The sequence below is a fragment of the Lissotriton helveticus genome, chromosome 4_1, assembly GCF_964261635.1.
Source record: "Lissotriton helveticus chromosome 4_1, aLisHel1.1, whole genome shotgun sequence".
Taxonomy (NCBI): domain Eukaryota; kingdom Metazoa; phylum Chordata; class Amphibia; order Caudata; family Salamandridae; genus Lissotriton; species Lissotriton helveticus.
In genome coordinates this window covers 292,692,725-292,713,365 of record NC_136063.1, presented here as the reverse complement: position 1 = coordinate 292,713,365, position 20,641 = coordinate 292,692,725, and positions in this window count along the sequence as shown.

Sequence of the window (20,641 nt, the reverse complement as noted above, 5' to 3'; positions counted from 1 at the left end):
CCTAACAGTCCCCTTCTGTTTTTGTGACTCAAGCGTGTAAGATTCCCCAGAGTACAATGGTAATGTTGTAGTGTACTGCTCCTGATTATAGTTATAAAGTGATCTATCTCTAGTTAAAGTTGATAGACATGTTTGTGGTAAATTGGTCAAGCCCCATGTTCCTTTCACTCTATAGGAGCCAGTACCCCTTACTGCCTATCCCCTACCAATTAACATTAAATACTTCTGTCCCACATCCTCTTACTCTTTTCATGACCTGTGTTAGAACTTAACACAATACCAAGTCATGTAATATGGCCCTCACAAACCCTTGATCATCACTATTCCTATATTGTGAAAATAAAATGTAGGTTTTACTAGAAAGAAAGCAACGAGAAAGCAGCACTCTGTAGCAGCACTCTGTAAAAACTTCACCCAGTTCTTTAGGTCTCATGTAGCTCTTTTTGTTGTCCTTTTTTTAAAGTCTTTCCAGAAATTATGTTACTTTACTTACCATTAAAGAGTGTGAATGTCCCTTTCTAGAAATCTGTCAACTTAAAAAAAAAAGGTACCTGCACTCTCATACTGTTCAGCTCAGGAATCAATTAGTGCAATTGTTGTCACCATTGATGAGTCCCAAAACTCAAATCAAGAAATATTCTAAATTAAAATCCTTCCTGAATTGTGATTCCATAGGTAGTCCGAACCTTCTGCAAGGCTGGCTCTCACATAAGGCAGTACTGTAGAGGTATCATGGTAGGTTGTTGGTGGACATCCGCTTTAGGCTTAATAAATGCCACTTTGAGAGTGAGAGTTTTTGATGTAAAGATATATTCCTCTCCTAAGTTTAGCAGTGTGATATTGATCAAGTCAGAGAACAAAGCACTTCATTGGAATCTAGACCTATTATCCTTCCTTGGTTACCCATTAAACAAAAGTTCAACTTGCTTTAGCAGTTTTCGAGATCTTTCTTGTAAACTGTAACTTCCTTATTATCTTGATAAATTCCTTAACTTTTTGTATCTTGGCTACTCTGTATTCTCGCCCTTTCTCCTTTTGGGGTTTACCTGTAAATGACATTCCTAATAAACATACTTTTGATGCCTTGTGAGCCATCACTTCAAACAGATTTGTTTTGATGTCCTGGATCTCTGGTAATCACAGAAAACATTGTTTTAATGGTAAGAAATCTGCCTTGTTTATTGATTCCTAATTATGCATTTTTAGTTTATGCCTTTATAGTTCTATTTACATTATTTTGTATGATGCCTCTAGGTTGTACTTCCTTTTGCATTTTGGTTTCAATAAACTTGAACTTAAAAAAAAAAAAGAAATCTGCCTTGATTTCTGTCTTCTTCCTGCAAAGACTTGTTTCAGCTAGACTCTGTGAAGCATAGCTATCACTTATACCTGTTTCATTGAGACCATGTCTTTCATTTTGCTGTGGTGGTAAACATCTTTCACTCATCCTAATTTTTGAACGAGTCTCTCTTTCAGCACTCAAAGTGCAGAGGGTATTGCGACATAACTAAGAATAAAGGCAAACAGAAACATCCTAATTGCAGAGTTGCTCCAAGTAACATGTTGTTATATCTGACAAGTGTGCCACGGGATAAAATATATTATTATTTACCCCATCCCCTTACCTTCAATGTTGTAGACACCATTTGCTAACCATCCTTTCCCCCGAGGGGTGCTGTGTCCATAGTCTGGACTTCTCCGTCAAAATGAATTGCTCAAGCTACCTCTGTTGTCATAATTCCATTATTTTATGTTTTGATTCTGAGTCAGTAGTTTTCTGGTATTTGCTATTTGAAGAACTATTCTCTAGGCTTACATTTAATTTGTAACTTCATTTCAGGCAGTATGGATTCTCCCCCATTTCACTACCGCAAACAAGTGCATCATCAAAACATTTATGAGAGTGTGAATCAATATGAAAGTTGTCAATGCACTTTAGTCAGGCACTGTGGGGAACATATGTGGCACAGGAACGTGTTTCTCTTTTTTTTTGGAGGTTTGGCCCTGACACAAAACGTATATGGCCACTAAATTATGAGACATGCAGTTCATTCAGTCTGTAAACAAAGGGTTTAATTGCATGTAGTTTCTCATGTTTTTTGGGGGGAAATTATCCTTTGTGCCAATACATTATGGGAAGAATCAGCATCTTCATAGTGGAATACACTACAGGTACTGGGATGGAAATAGGCCGGATTTGGCAAACGTTGCTATGTCTAAGTTGTCACTCATTCTGAGGTCCTTGAGGGGGGGAATAGTACAGTGCCTTTTAAGCTGTCTCAAAAATGAACTTTTGAATGTAATCTGTTTTTGCTACTTTTTCGATGCATCTGTGCTTCATCAGAAAGCTGATGGTATTCGCACAGATGGAGCGCTGATATATTCTACAAATCGCGCCTAGGTACTCACATTACTGTGAATTAGAAGATGGCATATATCCATATTGGAACATATATCCTGATTGTACCTTGCATTCACTTCTTTTTGTCTCAACTCTGGCTTCTGAAGACATTTTGGTTTGAGTTGTGTCTGACTCGCTTAGCTTGGAAAGCAAACTTGTGTTGATTGATGCCATTGCTGGTCTGGCAACTGATGGGGTAACTGATGGGGTAATAGGTGCTGGTGTGCTTTCTGAGAGAGGAATTCATTTTTGCTGTGGGAGGTCAGTACTTAGAGAAAGTGCAAGTAAAATGTGCATTGTTTACATCAATATATAAAAATTCTCGCTGATCACAAAGACAACATGTGATTCTTTTCAATTGTGTTGTCTCAAAGCCCCCACATTAGCAAATTACAAACCATTCCAAAATAAACATGCCATTAAGGAAGCGGTAGAAAAGTACAACATCTTTATTGCTTTTTTATTTCACCTTTGATGAAAAGAAAACAATACAGCAGAGAAGCAATATGCAGTCCTGAGTTTTCATTGACAGGCATGCTCAGAATTTTGTAATCTTGCACCTCGAATCTGTCCCACAAACTGTGTTTCAGCAACAGAAGCAGCCAGTGGCGGCTGCTGCCAATACGATGGGGTGGGGCAGCACGGGGGGGGGGCAATAAAATAAATAAATGTTCACTTACCTTCTACTGCTGGCTACCACCTTGGTGATCCTCTACTCCCGCGACGCGCCTCAGTGCTCCTCTGGTCCCGACACTTTAATCCCACTGGGCACAGAGTCCCCACCCAATCCCGACGCTGCTCTTATGCTATTACCTAGCATGAGAGAAGCACCAGGATTGGTCTGAGTGGGCTGGTGTAGCGCACAATTAGGGTCTGGGAGCCTGTGCCTGTCTCCACCCAAGCTGTGCAGCACAGCATGGGTTGGAGATATATGCGCATATCGGTTTAGCCGTCCTAATATGATATGCGCACTTATGTTGCCCGCAACTCCTCCACCCTGGCACCTGCTGACATTGGATGGCCCGCCCCACCCTAGATTCGGAGGACTCAGCTGACTCGGCTGAGTAGGTGAAAATGTTAATACAATTGTTTTATTACAATTTTATTTTACTCTGCTCCCTTCCAGTTGTGGGGCGACACTCCTCCGCCATAACAGAGAAGCAGCCCCTGGAAGCAGATATAACTATCAATGTCCATGAATGTCAGGTATTCTCATAATCGGACTGATACACTCATTTTGGAATCAGTGACGCCCATGAGGCAGACCCCAACCTATAATTTGGCAGCTGAAACAGTCACCATCTACAGGCTCCAGGACTGCACATGGGAATCCTGCTTCCTAGCCACTTGGATCTGTATAACTCAAATCATTCTGCATTGGGTACATGTATCCTAGATTTGAGGGTTTCACAGCCTTTTGGCTAGGTTTGCACTATAGAAAAAACATATACATACATACATGCATACATACATTTTGGTAATCCAGGGTTTCAGTGAAGATTATACAGTTTATAAAGAGGTTCAGACAAGTTATATTGGCAGAGAAGTTCCGACATCCCCCCTTGAGGGCATCTGTACCTCCTCAATCTGTGGACATCAGTTTTACAGGGATGCAAATAGCATGTTGCATGCCGGCAAGCGACCTCTGCACAAACTCCTTCCCCCACATTCCTGGTTAGTTCTTGAAGAGTTTAGGGCACATGTTGGAGACCAGCTCTGATTTACATTTAAAGTGGTGCCCATACACAGATTTGTGTACAACTTGACTCTTTGATTTGGGATAGGTTTCTAAGACCTAAACAGCTGAATCTAACTGTGCGTCATCACTTTGTCATGATGTCAACTAATCATTTAAAAGAAAATACAGTTAAGAACCTGAGTATAAATGGGTTTCCTTTTCCTTCTAATCCATGCAGTCCGATGGCTTCCTCATAATCATTGGTCTTCCTCTTGCGAAATAAGCATTTCATGGAAAGACTTTAAACTCATTATTGTCTTACAGTACTTTAATTTTATCAAGAAGATAAAGAATATGCTGTTCCTATTTACGCTCCAGGTAAACACCACTAGTGTACCACAGTGAAGTAAAGATTGGTGGAAATATTTAAAATTTGGAGCAAGAGCCCTCGCCCACCAAACAAGGTGGCATGCTTCATCACCCGACAGCTCCTTTGTTGGACCAGAGCTGCAATCCCCAACTGGCCCCTCCAGGGGCTCTTTGCTGGAGTTACTTTACCTTGCTTGCCGTTATTGAAGTATGACGAAGGGGAAATGTTTTTTATGAATGTGTCGATTGGTGAAGAAAGTGAACTTAAAATGTACTAAGGACCCCCACAACACGTATTTATTATTGTGACGGTCCTTGTCAATGAGTAAAAACAGAGTTGAATATGAAGGAAACTAATGTTCTCTCTTATTCTCTATAATATGTCAACATGTTTCTTGCCTTTTATTTAGTCAAAGATCTCTGGCAATTCGTCAGGACCCTAATACGCTAATTGCCAAAAAATGGGACTATGATTTAATTATAGAACTGTGCCCATATTTAGCAACCACCAAATTTGTGTGGAGATAGGAGTCCCTCTTATGAGTTGCAGAGATACTTTGGAGCGAAAACATCTGAGCTAACACCTATCCAGATCAAGCCCCTTAGGGTTCGCAAAATCTCTGAAATGCATTCAATCTGCTTTGTTTGCTTTCTCCACCAATTTATTAATTAAAGAAGAGTGTCCTTTATTGAAAAAAGTAACTAGATAAGAATGGCCTATGACGAACATAAGAGACAATGGCAGGAAAAATACAAGAACAAAGCTGCTTGAATGGGAATCAGTTTCAATTATAATGCCCGTTTACCATCATTCAAGCTGTTACAATTTTCTATCGGTCTTTTAGATTCCTCCAGAGGCTGTACAAGACCGTGTTTCTGGCAGCCTTCTTTTTCAATTCCCCTCCGAAAATACTAGTCTATAGGTAAGCCTCTTTTTTGAATACTGAATTTAAAATGCAGCCATGAAGGGTGACATAAAATAACCGTAGGTTTAACACCCGTCAGAGCTTTCAAGTTATGTTTGCATTAGTTTTTCATATGTTATTTCTTCAGGTATTGGATACATCAACTGTATATGCTGAGGAAAACATTCACTATTTTATTTATATGAGCCACGAAGCTCCGGTGCTCATGACGAGCTCAGCTCGTCATGAGCCGTGGAACGCTCGCATGCGGGGATAATTCCCCTGCTGTGCTGAGCGTTCCACGGGAACGGGTGTGGCCGTGACAAGCTGAGCTCGTCATGAGCACAGGAGCGCCGTGCGCGCCCCACTTTCCCCCCCCCCCAGCACAGCGGGGGAATATCCCCCGCAGCGAAGGGGTTCACAACGTGGAGAACTTCCCTTGTTGCTCTGACTTATTTGAGCCCACTTCCTTCAAAGAAATTGTATAAGTAAGCGATTGTTGGAAATTAGTCACTTTCAAGCATTGATAGCTGACAAGCTAACTTCTGTTCTTTTCTTTTCACTGCAAATAATGAACTTTTTCTATATAACATGGATTTGCCCCCACATGCATCAACCTATTCAGGAAGTGCAAACGGTGCGAATCGGTAAATTCGGCCGTTTGCACTTCCTAAATACGTTTTTGGGATGCATGAAACAATTCGCTTTTTTTTGCATTTCTTAAAAATGCAAATGCAATTAAGGAATCGCATTTGTGCGATTCCTTAAATGCAATGCATCAATTTGTAAAAAATAGCGAATTTTGAAATTGGAAGTGCAAATTAACACGAGGTTGACCCTCGTGTTAAATTGCGAAAATGTTGAAAAAAACAAAAAAATGCATTTTTCAAACTTGCATGTTACAGACACACATGTCCTTAGGACATGTGTGTGTGAAACATCCACTTAAAAATACATTTCAGGGGTGCAGGGGGGGTCCTTTGGACCCCCCCCCCTGCACCCATGGAATGCATGAACAAATTGCGAATTTTGAAATGCCTTCCCATTGACTCCTATGTGCCTTTTGGCCCATAGGAATCAATGGGAATTGCGAAAATGCAGTTAGGAATTCGCTATTTATTTGGAATTCGGTAAAAATTGCGATTTTTACCGAATCCCAAAAAAATAGCCAAAAAAAGGATGCATACCATTTTGCAATTCTTAATTTGCGATTCGGTAATTTTCGCAAATTAAGAATCGCAAAATCGTACATTGATGCATGTGCCCCTTGGTCCTCTCCTTCCCCACAACCTCGGGCTAAGGTACTAGATATACACACTGAGCCTTCTATTATTGTTTGCCCTTGTGTCTCTTTTTTCACGGGTGCACCTTTCTCTTCTTTTTTAATCTAAGAATTTATGGTTCAAATGACATTGTATTAAGTTTTTACATGTTGTGTACGCAGGGATACATTTTGGCTTTACAATCAACTTCACGTCCTGAAGATGGTCTGATGGTCTCATTGCCAACACAGACCAAAACTTCGACAGTACATCTATTCCTTCTTTGAATTTCAGGAATAGATGTTTGCATATGTGTTTTATAGGTTAAGTCATAACATTATGCTTGGATGATTCCAAATATAATTCCCTTGTTTTCATTTTTGTACATATTAAATATTGTTTTTTCTGAAGAAAAGATTGTCCGTTGTTTTACAATTGATATTTATATCAAAATTGGTTTATTTATCAGAAAAGTAATTGTCCTTTTTCTGTGTTTAAATCACAAGTTCATCACTGATCAGGATGAGCAAAAATTGATTTTGTTATAAACAATTATCAGAACTAAGTCTGAGAACAGCATGGCGGGCGCATCCTAATTGGGTCGGTGGGACCGCCGCACGTCATCCCCGTGATGATGGCGGGCGGACTAATGTCCGACCGCCATCATAATGAGCCCCTAAATGACAAATTCTAATTATAAGTTACCAGGAATCTGTGTTATAAGTAGAAAGTTGTTTTCAGAGTTAGATTCAAACATTTATGCTATTAATATTTATTATACAAAAGAGCCATTGAAAGGTAAGAAAATAAACATTTGATGCAGGTTTAAGCATTTCTAGTCATGTCAGCTTGTCAGGCGATGTTGCTTCAGTCGTAAGAGGCCTAGTACGAGTAAATATGGTATCATACTACAAATTTTGCATTGAAATGCATTTTATTTTTCATTCAAGCCTACACGTAAATTCTGCATATATTACTACAACTGTTTTATTTTCTCAAAATTATTAAACGCTACCCCAAAGCCCTAATCCAGTCAAGGAGTGTGGAATTACATTCACAGGGCAATTAGATGCCTTGACGGGTCAAACTATTTGAATCTACCAACAATTTCTTTTCACCTAGGTTTCTATCTATAGGAGCTGTCTCCATGGAACTGCAGTTCCTATGGTAACAGCAAGTGGAAAATAGCTTTCCAGAGAAATGCTTTCAATGATGAGTTGACAATTAATTCGTTTTTCGACAGTCCTGGGTAGATATTAAAATCAATCTTCCAGCCAGTTCGGCAGAGGTCTGTAGAATTTCACTTCTATGGAATTTATATAAATGGGAACGTAAAACAATTCAAAATGGTGTCATTTACACTTTTATCACAATTCAGCTTTACTATGTGAAACAAACGCTCCGTTCTCGATAAATGGGAATTAAAATTTTAAACAGTTCTGAAAGCCATCAAGCAGTATGGCGTGAATGACTGAAAACAAATGACCCTGATAAACATCTGTAATTTATTTGTTTAGTTATGCTGAAACAAATTCAAATCACTGGAACACTTTTATATATCCGACCTCTTTCACTCATTCCTAATCTTGCAAAGATCATTTATAAAAAGAATAGATTGTACAAAATATGAACACTTGAGCCTGATGTACAAAGCCATTTTGCTGGTCAAAAGGCCGCGATTCGCAAAATCACAGGATTTAAAACAGCAAAATGTACTAAACCCATGTTATGATTCTGTTCGATTACAGAATCACAAAATGCGTTTAGAATGGCCTACCAAATGGTTATTTGCAAGTGGCATGTCTAGGGCATCCTTTCCTAATAGCAACTCGTATGTATATATCCAAGTTTTGTGACCGTTTTCCAGGCACAAAATCACAGTACAAGTTACTGACTCCAAGTTTGGGTGATAACACATTCGTAAAAGGGAGGGGGCCCCTTTGGTACCACTTTCTCTTTGTGAATGTAAAAAAGGTTTTTGGGGATTAGGCAGTGAGACATGGGACTCTGCCAGCTCTGAAACAAACTTTTTTTAAAGTAAACTTTTCTTTGTAGCCTCATTTCCCTTAGGGAAAACTGGCTGCTTTAAAAAAAAAAAAAGTCTACGGTATTAAAATCTGATCACAGACATGTTTGTCTGTTGACCCAAGCAGGCTTCAATCCCAGTGAGGTTAGGTAATCGTAATGAGACACATTTTGATATCTCATAAATGTTGATGAGGGTGGTTGAATTGCAACTCACTATAACTCTAAATGTACATAGGCCGGTTTGCGAAATTCTTTTCCAGTCCCAAAAACTTGTAGCTTAATTTGTAACCTCTTTTTGCAAATGGAAATTTCATACATCAGCCCTATCTCTTTTTCTTTTACCAAGTGTAAGAAAAAATATCATGTTAAAAAAACAAATCTCTTACTGAAGAATCCCTGTTTTTCTTAAAACTTTCCGTTAAGTAGATTGTGTGTGTAGACGTTTGTTTATTGATATGTGAGCATTCATTGGGAGCAATTGAGACATTGTAAGACTAAATGTATGATCTTATTTAGAGATCAATGCTAGTCATAAACGCGCAAAATACTTTTTCACCTTTTTTTTAGCTCTGTTTGAGTTCGCTATTAATTGTGTGCAATACACTTATGTGTTATATTTTTACATCAGGTGCAAGATAGTGGTTAAATTAAACCTTAAATATGGGGAAATTATCCAATATTAGGAACAAAGAGAGAACAAAACTGTTTGTGGATACTATTTTGGCAGGAGCTAGCTGACACAGATGTGGTTTGTTCCAAGGAAGTGTCACGCCCAGTTTTAGTGGAAACCTGTAAATTATGTTTTAGAACAGATCAGGGGCCATATTACACATAGCTCACCAGGTGGACCACCGGCATATGTGCCCGCTTTTTGCACCCATGGGACACTACGGTATTACAGAAGAGGCTGCAGACATTTGTGCGGCCTCTTCTGTAATACACATAGCACTGGCTCAATGTAATGTCAACGATATCTTCAGAGGCCATTTCCTCATTTGAATGGGAGTGTGGCCCCATGAAAATAAGGGGATCACTTTGCCTCTGCACTCGCACAATATTCCGGACACTGGAGCAGAGGCAAACATGTCCCTAGGAGGCATACTGTAAGTGCGACAAAGAAAGGTGGTGCACTGTCCTTGTGCCCCATGGGGGCAGTCCTCCGGAGGGGAGGAAGAGTGTCATGGACCCCCATGTCAGCCCCCTCAACAAGTGCAGTCACTTTCTGCACCCCCTTGCAGGGGGATCTCTAACTCCTCTTGCCGCCTGCAAAGAGAAGCATAGAGTGGCTCTGAAGCCACTGCCCCATATTTTACTGAATGCGCTGCACCCCTGGGGGCAGTGCATTCATTGCTATAAGAGGCACTGCCCTGTTTTGTATTTGTGGAAACGCCATATATTAATATGGACTGATGTGTTAACAGGGTTAGACAGGAAGTTTGAGTACATAGTGTACATTACCCAATGTTGGACACTGGAAGACCTAGGTTGAAGTATTACTTAGTCTTACACTGGAGGGATAAACTTCACGGACTTGACCGAGACTGAACAACCATAGGACTTTTAGAAGAAGACAGTTGAAAGACTGGTGACAACAAACTTTACTCTGAGCACTTTCAGACACTCTGGACGGCACGTGAAGAAGATTGAAGATCGATAGGCAAAATGGGACCCCCTCTTGAATGCATGAGGAAGACATATCCATTAGGGATAAAGAGAATAAAAAATATTGCAAGGAATGGTACAAGGATACACTGATGCCTGTTGATGACCAATGAGGGATAACAGGGGACTTTATAGACTAAAACTGCAGTATAAAAAGTATTTGAGATTGCAATTACATTTCAACATAAATGTAAAATTAAAAATTAGATATTTTTCTTATATATCTAAATGTTGTAGAGAGCCTAGGATGCTAGACCAGTCTCAGCCAAACACATCCTTTAGGCTCACCAGTATGGTATGTTATGAGGGAAAAAAAGGGTTTGTGACACAGGACTAGGTCCGCCTCACAGTCGAAGATCTAACACAGAAATTACACATTGGCAAGACATTTGGGAGAAACGAAAGTGGATTACTTAGAAGAATGTATTAGAGTAAGTGAGTTATGGAAGATGAATACGTATTGTTGATATGGGATGCTTTGTATTCATCAGAAAATACAACAGAAGAAGGAGATGGGTGGATCCCCAGGGAAATAAGGAACAAGTGGATAGATATGATCATATAAAAAGAATAAGGAATGACTAGAGATCAAATAAGAATATGAAGGCAACAGGATAACCCACATGTCTGGGGGAGAGGGGTTGGAGGTCGAGGGTATAGAGAGAGAAGTGGACAACAGAAATTACTGTCCGTTCCTTCCCCTAGATAGAACACTAACTATAATGATGTTTCTAACCTCTACCACGTTGTTATAATTATTGGAGTACAGCCTACTGGAGGCAAATAGTCCTAAAACATTTAAACAACAAAGAAGGAGTGTAAATAGAGGAGGCCTAAATAGAGGCGATGCTATATTAACACCAGAATACCTCAGACACAAATGATGTAAGTTGATTATGATTGTAAAATGTTTGACAAGACAATAAGTAAGTTTATTATACATGATTAATAAAAACCGTGTTTTATACATGGTGTTATACACACTCTTAAACATGAATTAGGCAAGGTGTTTAAAAAGCAATGAAAACAAAAATGAGTTGTGAGCCACTGAAGATAAAACTTTAAATTATAAAATGTATAAGAACTATGAAAAAAGCGTTACAAAACAGATTCTAAATAAAAGCCCAAATGCGTGTTTTTTGTGTAACGGTTCAATGGACAATTAGGCCTGCAAAGTGCTACATGATTTAAGTTCATCAATGTTTAGAAAAGTGGCAAGTAAAGTGCTTAGTGTCGTGCTTGGCATCAAATTTAGAATTCTCGGGCAGCATGAAGGCGAAATCATACTTATCACTATTCAGAGCAGACTGATGTGTTAATGTCTTTTATCAATATAACCGGCAGATCTGGCTGACTGCATTCGTCAGTTTGTGTTCCTCTCCTGCAATAGTTCGATGGAAGCTGCGACGAAAGTGACCGTGCGTCAAATGTAAGCATAAGTAGTGCAATTTCCCTACATAAATTAGACTTTTAAAAATGTGGATCTAAATATGCGTAGTGAGTGCTATTCGCTGGTGCAGGTCTTTCAGGGCACCTGTAGTGGCCCGGAGAAATCGATCACGGGGGAGTAGGTCTTAGACAGTTAATCAGATATTGCATTTAATCTGTTGAGTCAGTTTCTTCAGATTGCTGGCCTGTTTTTCGATTGCAAGGTGGCAGTGGAGCCAGTCTCCTTTCTACTATGTTGAGAAATCTCGTGAAGGAACAGTTTAATTATGTACCTGTTGGTTCGAAACAAGCCATCACTGCCTTTTTCTAAGTTTCAAATGGCTTTCTGGTTGAAAAGGGGGCAGAGCATTAAACGTCGATCTTTCAGTAGACTTGTGCAGGCACATATTATGCATATTATGTGTAGAAGGTCTTCTCTTCCAGTTCCACATATGCGGCAAGTGGTTTTTCCTAAATTCTGCTTCCACTGAGGTAGGTGAAGAAGGATAGGTAGTATGCCCAAGCGTTGTCTTAAGAACTTCTCCTTCACTAATAAGTTAAACTCGGCACTCAAGTAAGGGTTCAGTTTAGAAACAACATAATTACTAAGTACAAACCAGCCATGTGACCTTTTATCCAGTTTAGACTTATCTTCTTGATTTGGAGACTATTTTTAAAGCTGGTATGGGCTGCTGGAATCTCCCAAAGGGTATTCATACCTAGCTGCACTAAGGAGTCTTGAAGATACGCTCTGGCTGGTGATCTTTCTCAGACTGATAGTTCAGCCCAAAGATGTGAGTTTAATGAAGATGTGAGTTTAATGTGTTCTACTCTGCTGCTTTGATCTTATGCCAGCTTTTTTTATAAACACCCCCTTCTAGCCAGGGTCTGTTTCTATAGGCCAAATTCTAATAGTATTTGTGTGGGGGAAGTGTAATTTGGGAAGCAAAAAATCATTCTGTATGCTCTAGTGATAATGTTATCCAGGGTGGTTGCGTCTTTCACTCGCATTGGCTCACTCCCGTATGTTACTATTGAGAGGAGTTTTGCTTCAAGTACCTGGAGCAATGGGGTTAAAGTAGGCTAGCCACTGTCTTCTTCAAAGATCTCATGGCTAATGTTGCAGTAATGGCTTTACATTTCAGCGCTTCCTTCTGTGGTCTGTAGGATCCTTTATTGTCTAAGAGGACTCCAAGATATTTGTATTCTGCCACTGGTTCTAGGCAGTGTGCATACAGGTGCCATTGCAGTCTTCTCTTTTTGGTTTAATATACAGTTTTTTTTTGTTTCGTTTTTCCTAAGTTTATTTGCAAGGCGTTCTCCTTTGAATATTCATATGTGACATGCAATAAATGCATCGGTCCAATTGAGGTTTGGCTTATTAGAATAGATCATCCATACAGAAAAGATTTGAAAGGGTCATTTTTCCCAGTTTTGGAGCTTGAGATGTACAGTTGTCCAATCTCGCAGGCAGGTCAGCCATGAAAAGATTGAACAAGGTGGGGTTTTATCACTTTGGTGGTGGTGATTCACCTGAAGAGGTGCTTCCCGGCTTGACTTTTATCCAGGAGTCTGTGTGTTATAGAACTAACTATTTCAGGAGGGCTGGTGGAATGCTCCAATTCATTGTTCAGCTTCTGCTATAATCTTGCTTGATCAACATGATCAAATGTTGAGCGTTAATCGATAAAGCAAAGCAATAATAATTGTTTGGCTACCTTTGCAGCATCTATGAATAGTTCTGATCCCGTATGAGCACCGAAAACATTCTCCCGTTGACACGCCTCAAAAACCACTGGGAGACTGACCTGCAGAGAGAGATCCCGGAAGCGACGTGGTCCCAACTCATCCAAAGGGCCAGGAAAAGCACCAGACATGCCCGTTTCCAATTGATACATCTCTACATCCTGCACAGGGCCTACCTTACCCCAAGTAAAATAATGCAATACTTTGGCGCGACAGATGCAACATGCCCCAGATGCGCGCTGCTAGGTGCCGACTTACTACACATGCTCAGGGACTGTCCGCAGTTGCAGGAGTATTGGGAGGGGATCGGGAACACCCTAAATGAGGTCACAGAAAGATCCCTGCATTATGATAGCGCGGTCACGCTCCTACACTGGTTCCCACACACACACAAAACGAAAATGTCGAGCAAATTCATAGACATGGGCCTCCTGATTGCGAAGAGGGAACTCACTAGAGGGTGGAAATCTAAAACAGCACCAACGCACCAAAAATGGCTGCATGAATTTCTAAAATGGGCGACAGCGGAGAGCACGCTCCGATACCAGCTAGCACGGCGCACGGCAAACGAGAAAGCGCAGGAGGCGGCACTAGCATGGGAGACCCTAGTCCAGGAGCTGAGGGATAGTGTTGAACCGAGGGAAGTAGACGTTGAAACACCACGCGGGGAGGCCCCTGAGGAGACAGGGTTGGACACAGCACTGATGCCAGACACACACAATTGAGTTTTATCTCCGGATCCTTCTTACCACCGACTCGCCCGAGTTTACAATTATGGAACATTGGTTCGGACACCAGGGACACAGGGAGGGGGGTGGGAGGAAAACACTTACACTGACCACTAATATGTAGGGAGCTCATACACCACGACGGAGCGAGGGACTGCTCCGAGGGGCAGAACACCCAAAAGCGGAGAGGGCTGACACAGTGAGCCGTCTGTAGCTGGAGATTGTACGCCACGTTCGGTGTTTAGCTGCCGCCCAGCCTCCGGGATGTGGGTTGTATGGCTGTGTAAATAATGGAGGACAGCACAGATATGGAAGCGATTATGAGATCGAACTGGTACAAACATGTTGTGACCCACGTTACCTCTGCAATAAAAATTGTTTTACAAAAAAAAAAAAAATCTATGAATAGTTCTGTTGCCATGATATTGGTGGTTGTTCCCAAATGCTTGCAAAAGGCAGTTTGATTTATGGGAATAATGGACTTAGTTGCAGCCCAAGATGTAAGTTCCTGCGGAATTAGCCCTGTATAGTATGATGAAAAAGGGTTCAGGCAGATCAGGTCGTTTACCCCTTTGCTAGGTTTGCCCGGCGTTAGCCGCTTCTCACCCAACTCACGATTACCCAAATAAAGAGGCAGGTGCTGGAGACTGGAAGGCAGGAAACAGGAGTTTATTTCCGACGGAACAGAACACGTCATATCAGACAACAGGGTATCTTCTCGAGGTGCTCTCTCGACATCTCTGAGGCCTGGCCTCTTATACACTGGTTTATTACTTTATTACATGCAACACATTCTTAGTAATGCTTTGAAGTCCGGAGAAAGGCGTCTTTGGAATCCCCGGTTCAGGTCCGCTCCCACACATATCTACAGTAGGAGTCCCCACCCCTAATCTCAGCATGATGGCTATCGCGCAGCTGGGTATTCCGCTGGGAACAGAAATGCGGGTAATCAATCGGATCTAGGGGTGTGAGGGCATTGATTAATCCCCGCTCCTTTGAAGTGAGGTGAGGTCCTACTGTAGAGGCAATAAACCGCATCTGTTGGGCTAAGTGAGGGCCTGGGGTCGGGCCGAACAATCGGGCAAGGAGGAAGAGGTTATCAAAGGGGCCTGTTTTATGAATGAGATAAAGGGTGTGGGGGGTTCAGCGCGGGATGTGGCTCGGAGGCAGGGTCACGCTGGAGGTGCGTTTAGGGCCAAGCAGGAGAGACCGGGGGCTGTCGAAAAAGGGGGGGGGGTGCTTGCGAAGCCAGGGTGTGAGGGGGTGAGACGCGCTGGCTATCGGCAGTAGGCAGAGGGGTCATGGCATTCAAAATGGCTGCTGCTTACGCGCACGCATGGATCCGAAAGGAGACAAGATGGCGCCGATAATGTTTACGCCACAATCTAGATTTTAACAGTCCTCCCTTTTCAACATATCTAGCCAGCTTGTCAATTTACGTCAATCCCCATTATATTTCTTATTTCGAGGTCATACAATGCTTTCATGTGTTCAGTTTTGTAGTCCGAAGTCTTAGGGCACATGCAGTTAGCAATGAGCGAACACAGAGGTGGCAAACATTGAATACCTAGGCAACACCCACACAATATCACGACCGGTATCAATATAAATGTGAATAACCTCCATCCCCAGTCCTTCAAGGTGCCCCAAAACCAGCTTCCAAGCGACCATCCTTCCTGTTCCTGGTGAACCTCTGAGGAAAGTCTGTGGAGGTGTTCGATTGCTTTGTAGACTGAGGGCGAGTTATCTGGTACGTAGGTGCAACAGCTGGACCCAATGATGCGGCATGCTCCTCCTCGGTCAGCTAGAACCACATCTAGAACAAGGCGGTTCTGAAGAGCCACCAGGCGGACTGCCTGAAGTTCGGCCGTATTGTTAGTGAGGATGCCAGCCGTGATGTTCATGGTTGTTTCTACTGCCTGGGTCAGGTGGCGGATGGCGCGGCTGTTTGCCATTGGGCCCCACAGAGGAACCAGCCCTTTCACTGCATCCAAGAACTGTGCTCCAGTGGAGTCGGCTTGTTCAATGTCTTTTGCGCGCTTCTGTCTGTGGTGGTTTGCTGGGGCCACGTACGTTGGAGGGAGAACGAAGGCGACGTAGCAGGTACCCCCCCAGCTTTTTGGAAGCCAAGTGTAGGCTTTGGTGCCGCACACAAAGTACATATTCGGAGAAGCAACAAAGGAGGGGGGATCGATGGCGTCCAATGTTCTGGTGATGTGGCAGGAGCTGTGACCCACCGGCTGTGTTCCCAAGCCTTCGAGGCACACGAGGCCCGTGACATTGATAACAGACAGAGCCACCGTCAGAGTGGCAGCAGTTCGTTTCCGTAAGTAGGAGAAGGTGGGTCTGGCTGGATTATGGAACACCTGCATTTCGACTCGTTCCTTAGCAGGGATGTCCATCTGGAAGGAGGAGCCAGAGGTCAAAGGACAAAAGAGAGCAGAAGTCCTTCCGGTTTTGTTCAGCCAGAACCCGTGGTAGAAGTGCGACACTGTCTGACCAGAAGTGGCGTTGTCCCTGTAGCTCTCTTGCAAGAGGGTCAACCAGGCAAGGCAAGAACCGTGAACTGAGAAAGGGGAAGGGATGAAAGGGATGGAGTGTTCGGTGACATGCGGGAGCAACCCGCAGATCCAGCAGTTTGTGGCGTTGGCGGCAAGGTTGTGTTGGTGCAACAGTTGTACGAAGGAATTGTTCCAGAACTCCTCGCGCCTTTCTCGGAGCTGAGGCGAAAGGGAGATCAGGTGATGCTCCTTCGTAGTAGTTGGCTGTGCAGTGGTCAGCAATATCTGATGAGCGGGTGCGCTCTCTTCCATGATCCAGAGAGAAGTCATGAGGAGGAGGCAAAAGAGGAGGACGATGAAAAGAACAATTGTCTTCGATTTGTGTATACTGTCAGTCTTTGGATTCCGATAACGGGTATTTCCTGTTGATTCCGTTGTCTTCTTATCTGGCGCTTCATCATCTTCAAGGTGCTCGGTAGTGGGCAGAACCGCTGACTTCGTTTAGCCTCTCTTCGGGTAACCCTTGGTTGTGTTTAGGCTACCGTTCTGAGATTCAACTTAGTCTGTGGTCTACTTAGCCGAAGCTCCCTCCTTTCGACGCAGGAAATACCCTTCCCTGGATGGTACAGTGGGATCAGAGAATTTTGCAAGTTCGAGTGCCTCGATATCAGGATAACAGTTCAATGATGGCCGGTCTTTTTTCAGCAGTTCTTCTTGGGTGCTGACGTTTTCTGTTGTGGTCAGGGTCGAGGAGACCTTCTTACAGTGGTGCGCGTGTAGCCAGTGTCGCTTCCCCTCCACTCGAAGAGCCGTTCGGGTGGTAATCAGTACTTGCCAGGGGCCCGTCCACCGGAGTTCCAGACTCTTTGTCCGTTGGAAATTCCGGATCAGCACATAATCTCCCGGTTGGATATCGTGACCCGGACCCCTGGAAGCATCGGGGATGGCCTGCTGCACCTGCTGATGAATGACAGACAATGTTTTAGTCAATTTGCACAAGTAATCAGATAGCAGGACGTCTGGGACGTCATGAACGGAGGTCGGTTTAGGGGCAGTCCAGAGGTTCATCGGTCGCCCAAATACCACCTCGTAGGGGGTCAAATGGTGCTTAGTGGGAGTGGAACGCATCGATAGCAATGCCAGTGGGAGGGCATCTGGCCATTTAAGTCCTGTGGTGGCCACTATCTTTGACAGTTTTAGTTTCAATGTGGCGTTGTGTCGCTCAACTAAGACAGCAGATTGGGGGTGAAAAACTGCATGAAACCTCTGTTTTACACCCAACCCTTTCAAGATTAGTTGGATAACTTCAGCTATGAAGTGGGGGCCGTTGTCGCTCCATAGAATTCGACAAAGACCATAGCGAGGGAAAAACTCTTTCAGCAGTACCTTGGCAGTGGTCATGGCAGTGTTATCACGGGTTGGATAGGCTTCTACCCATTTGCTGAAAGCACACACAATGACCAATACATACTTCAGGCTTTGGCATCTTTCCAGTTGGATATAGTCCATCTGGAGGACCTCAAAAGGATGGTCGGGGACCCCAAACCCTCCCCGGGGTACCACAGTTCCTTTCCCAGGGTTGTGTTGCAAACAGATAAGGCATTGCTGGACCAGGCGTCTGGCTGAGTCGTGAATCTTGTCGTTGTGCCAAACCCTGGAGATGAGTTCGATCATGGGGGCAGATCCTATGTGTGCGGGGGAGTGTGCCATAGTCAGTATGGGGATCAAGTATGAATTGGGTAGCAACCATTTGTTGGTGTCCTTCGTCCGCCAGCAGCCTTCCTCGTCTTTCAATCCCACCCGTGCCCATTCAGTCAATTCGTGTGGTGAGCTGGCCATTTGGATGTCCCTAATCGTTTCCCTAACGTCAGTCCATTTTTCTGCTTATGACCTGGTCACATACATACGTGTCGTTGTCCTATCCTCAGCTGTGGTTCGGGCAGTGATGTCGGCCAACGCGTTTCCCTGTCCGACTAAGTCTGTCACCTTCTTGTGTGCCTGACATTTGATTATCGCTAATCGTTTGGGAAGGAGAACTGCTTCAATCAGGGCGGAGACTAAATCTCCATGGAGGATGGGCGTGCCGTGGGACGTCAGGAATCCCATCTCCCTCCATAAGAGTCCAAAATGGTGAACCACTCCGAAGGCGTACTGGCTGTCCGTGTAAATGTTTGCAGTAGTCCCTGTCGCTATAATACATGCTCGTGTGAGGGCAATCAGCTCTGCTGCCTGTGCGGATCGCTGCGCGATGCGGGCAGTTTCAACTACGGTTTGGGCTGTGGTAACTGCATAGGCAGCTGAGGTGGTGCCGTCGGGGAGTTTTATGCAAGAACCGTCTACCCATAGCTCTCCGTCAGGGTCCATGAAGGCGGTGTCTCGGAGGTCAACTCTACTCTTAGTCTGTTCGTCTGTGAGGGTCACACAGTCATGTATAGGGGGGACGTTCGGGTCGTTTTCGGGCAGGGGCAACAAAGTGGCTGGGTTCAGTGTGGTGCATCTTTTCAGCGTGATGTGGGGTGCAAGCAGAGTCAGTTCATATCCAGTCAGTCGGGCGCTAGTCAGGTGTTGTGTCTTAGTCTGGTTCAAGAGGGTGTCAACAGCATGGGACACTAATACCGTGAGGGAATTCGAGAGTACGATCCCCTCACTCTGTCGGATAGAGACAGCAGCGGCAGCTACGGCTCGAAGGCAGGCAGGCAAGGCTCTCGCTACGGGGTCAAGGGTGGCAGAGAAATAGGCACATGGTCGTTGCTTGGGGCCAATGGTTTGAGTCAGGACAGACAAAGCGCACCCCTCCCTTTCGTGAGTGTAGAGAGAGAAGGGCTTTGTGTAATCGGGGGTTCCTAGGACCGGTGCAGAACAAAGGGCATCTCGAAGTTCTTTGAAGGACGATTGGCATTCGGGGGTCCAAGGGAGTGGGAAGGGGACATCTTTGGCTAGTAGGGAAAGTAGCGGCTTTACAATGAGGCTGAAATTTGGCAACCACTGCCGGCAGAAGGAGGTGAGGCCTACCAGGGAGCGGACTTGTTTCTGGGTCTTTGGGACGGGGGTTTCCAGAATGGCCTGAATCCGATCAGGTGTAAGCTTTCTCCCGTCTTTGGACAAGAGGTGGCCTAGGTAGGTGACCTGGGGTTGGCAGAATTGCAACTTCTTTTTGGAGACCTTGTGGCCGTTTTCCGCGAGGAAGTGCAGGAGTTGGAGGGTGGCTGTGACTGCAAGTGGAGTGGTGTCGGCCGCCAAAAGGATGTCATCGACGTACTGTATCAACACCACTCCCTCCGGTAGCTGAACGGCGTCGAGCTGTCTGTTGAGGGCCTGGCTATAGATGCTGGGACTTTCTGTGTAGCCTTGGGGAGCTCTACAAAATCTATATGAGCGGGATTTTAACGTGAAGCCGAAAAGGTAGCGGATGTCCGGGTGGATGGGGATGGAGAAGAAAGCGTTTTTGAGGTCAATTACAGTGAAGGAGGTGGCTGTGGAAGGAATCAGGGTCAGAATGGTGGCGATATCTGAGACTACAGGGTACTGGGGTACAACTACCTTGTTGACCTCTCGAAGGTCGATGATGAAGCGGTATGCTTTCTCATCTCCCTCGCCCTGCTTTTTCACAATGGGTAGAATGGGGCTGTTGCAAATATTGCTGACTACTTCCTCTACCACTCCTGCCTCTACCAGGGACTGAATAATCATTACCAATGCCTTCTCACCTTCGGGCGATATCCGATATTGTGGGAGTTTTGGGAGTATCGCATCTTGGCGGACAGTTATGCGCACGGGGTCGATCATCATTCGTCCTACATCAGCGTCCGTTTTAGCCCACAGATACAGAGGTAGAGAGTCAAGTAAGGATGCGTCAGCGTCTGAGATGGAAGACATGTGTAGTGCATGATGATGTCTGAGCAGGGTCGGGTTATCGTACAGGATGACCCGAAC